This window comes from Rousettus aegyptiacus, unplaced genomic scaffold (assembly GCF_014176215.1).
Source record: "Rousettus aegyptiacus isolate mRouAeg1 unplaced genomic scaffold, mRouAeg1.p scaffold_m13_p_7, whole genome shotgun sequence".
Lineage (NCBI taxonomy): Eukaryota > Metazoa > Chordata > Mammalia > Chiroptera > Pteropodidae > Rousettus > Rousettus aegyptiacus.
The window spans coordinates 70,936,049-70,939,287 of NW_023416310.1; the positions used below are offsets into that span (position 1 = coordinate 70,936,049).

Here is a 3,239-nt window from a genome sequence, read left to right on the forward strand (position 1 = left end):
TCTCACAGCTCGGACCCCGCGAGAACCGAGAGAACCGAGAACCGGCGAACGGCACAGGAAGGCGGCAGACCGTCTAGGAACCAGGGGCCTTCGTGACGAGAGGGCGAGTTCCTGGGGTTTCCTTATGCGCGCCCATCTGCCTCAGGGCACCGCAGAAGCTTCCAGCCCCGAACGGGCACAGGGGAGAAGCTCCAAGAAGAGCCTGTTCTCCCAAAGGACGGGGAAAGGACGGGATCAGGAATAGCTTTTGGGCGCACTTACCCTGCTCCCTGCAAATCCAAGGGAACCCCACGCTGACACACATTTTCAGCGGGGCTGAGCAAGGAGTTGACTTTCCACGCGTGCCCCTGCCCTCCCCGCACACCCCTCGAAATCAGGCAGCGTGCGCCAGTCCCCCACCTGGAGGTTGGAGCTCTGCTGGATCAGGGAGCTGGTCTTGTATTTCCCGCCTGGCAGAATCAGGTGGCACTTCAGGTTTCCTACCACGTGTGTCCACAGGGCCAAGCAGGTGCAGTGAGATTTGACCAGCCCTGGCATGACACCTGAATAGGGGGCCTGCGTACTAAAAGAAGACGAAATGGGATCCAGGGTTGCTGAACAACAGCCTGCAGGATGCGGTCACTCATCATACTAAGAACCAGGAAAATCACTCATGAATAAGAAAGAACGGGCAACAGGTGCCAGCGCTGTTATTTATTTGGCAAAGATTTGAACACAGCCATGATAAACATGTTTTAACAAGCTCTTACAAATTCTCTTACAATAAATAAAAAAGTAGAAACAGAATTTATAAAAAAGAGAATCAAAAAGAAATTATAGAGCTGAAAAATGACTGAAATTAAAAGATCTTGCCGAATGGACTGAATAGTGGAGTAGAGGTGACAAGCAGGTAGAATCAGTGAACTTGTATATAAATCAGTAGAATCTGCCCAACGTGAACAACAGAAAATAGGCTGAAAAAAATTTTAATGGCGTCTCAGAGACCAGTGAGACAATAAGACTTGATAGGCATGTCCACACAGCCCAGTAGGAAAGGGGGGAGTGAGACCAAAAAAAATATTTGAAGAAATGTCTGAAAACTCCTCAAATTTGGTAAAAGCCAAACTTACAGACTTCAGAAGCAGGATGAATTCCAAATAGGGTAAACTCAAAGAAATCTATGCCCAGACCCATCGTAATTGAATTTCTATGACGTAAAGACAAAAGAAAATTATTGAAAGTAGCTGGAGAACAAGGACACAGGACGTGGCGGGGAAGACCAAACGAGAGGGGCGTCTCGTCTGGACCCGAGGAGGCCAGAAGGGACGCGCGTCATTTTTCAAGGACCGAAAGAAAAAAGCTATGAGCTATAAATAATACATGCGTAAAAAAAAAAAAAAAGCCTTCAGGACTCATTCTCTCATTTTCTATAGTGGCTGCAGCATTTTAGATTCTCACAAATGGTGTGCAAGGGCTCCAGTTTTTCTCCACCCTCGCCGACACTTAGTTTCTGCTTTTTTTTTTTTTTTCTTTTTTTGGTGGGGTGAGTAGTGGCCATTCTAATGGGTATGAGGTGGTATCTCATAGTACTTTTGATTAGCATTTCTTTTATGATGGATGATATTGAACATCTTTTCATGTGCTTATTACCTATACGTGTATCTTTTTTGGAGAAATGTCTGTTCAAGTCCTTTGCCACAAATCCAATTTTAGGCCATTAGAACAACATATAAACATATAAACCAAAAGAAACTGGGAAGAAGGAATTAATAAAGTTAAAAAGTGAAGTTAAGGAAATAGATAAAGTACAACATATACCTAAATCTAAAACCCAGTTCTTGTCTACGGCCATGCCACCCTGAATAAGCCTGATCCCGTCTGATCTTGGAAGCTAAGCAGGGATGGGCCTGGTTAGTACTTGGATAGGAGACCGCCTAGGAAGACCAGGTGCTGTAGGTGTAAACCTGACAAGGTCCTTGCAATCTGTGAGGTCAACCAAGGGTTGCCTCACCTAAAAAATAGAAATAGAAATAAAAATAAAACCCAGTTCTTCGGGAAGAGTAACAAAATAGATATCTCTCTCATGACACTGATGAGGAGAAGAGAGTAGAAGCTGTCGTTCTTGGAGACGAAAAGATGCAACCACAGAAACAAGGGTGTGAAAGAATCATAAACAGATACTACAAGTTTATGTAACAAAATCAAATTAAGGAGAACGATTTGAAAATTAAGAGGAACAATTTTCTGGCTAATTATAAAATATCAAAAACAACCTAAAGGAAGTAGGAAACATGAATACACTTATTACCACTGATGTGATAAAAACGATTTTAACGTGTACATGGAAGGATAAACGCCCGAACCTGGCCAGGAATAGTATTAAGTAAAGGCTAGAGGAGAATTTGCCTTGTCGTGTGGAAAGCCGTATGCGTTGATAGTGTGGCGTTTCTGCTGGAACAGTAAAACAGGTCAGCAGAACCGAAGAGACGTTTAGATTCCAGCATATGAGAAGGTAATCTATATCAGACAGTAGTAGTTCGAGTCAGTGGGAGAGGGACAACTGGCGATCCATCTGGAAGAAAATAAAACTAGGGACTTTAAAAGCATAAAATTATATCTGTAAATAATGTAAAAATATAACAACGTCGTAATAAAAATTATATATGAACAAATTCCAAATCGATTAAAGACAAGTATAAAAACGAAAACAATTATATGGGATGGTCTGAGAGACGTGTGTGAAACAAGCCAGGGGCATCTTTTCAACGAAGATTGGAAACTCAGAACTCGTAAAAGGCGGCACATTTGGTAATATGGAATCTAAACAGTTTTATTGTAAAATGTTGAGAAAACAAATGATATATTTGGGAAGTTATTTGCAACTCAAATCGTAAAGGAATAATATGTTCATAATAAAGAACTATTAAAAATCGACACTAAGAAAACAACTGATAACATAGGCATATCTGATTAACCAAATAATAGAGGAGCAAGCGTAAATGGTCACCAAGGCAGAAAGGTGGTGGATTTCACTAGTCGTCGCTAATGAGCAGAAAAATGCAAAATAAAGTGACAGTGAGGCCAAACCAAATTAAAGAGCTGTCACATCGGTTGGTGGTGGGGATTGGTGAAGAGGTAGCGACATGATTTGACACAGCTTTTTGGGAAAGCAATCTAGCAACGTCAGTTATTAAAATTCTTGATATACGTATCCATATGCGTCACATACACGTCCTTCAACTTCGCTTCCCTGTGACTCA

At 41.9% G+C, this 3,239-nt stretch overlaps 1 pseudogene; it reads left to right on the forward strand.

Annotated features, from left to right (window-relative positions):
• The first annotated feature begins 1,819 nt into the window (after window positions 1-1,819).
• LOC118605781 lies at window positions 1,820-1,938 on the forward strand (annotated as a pseudogene).
• The last annotated feature ends 1,301 nt before the right edge of the window (window positions 1,939-3,239 follow it).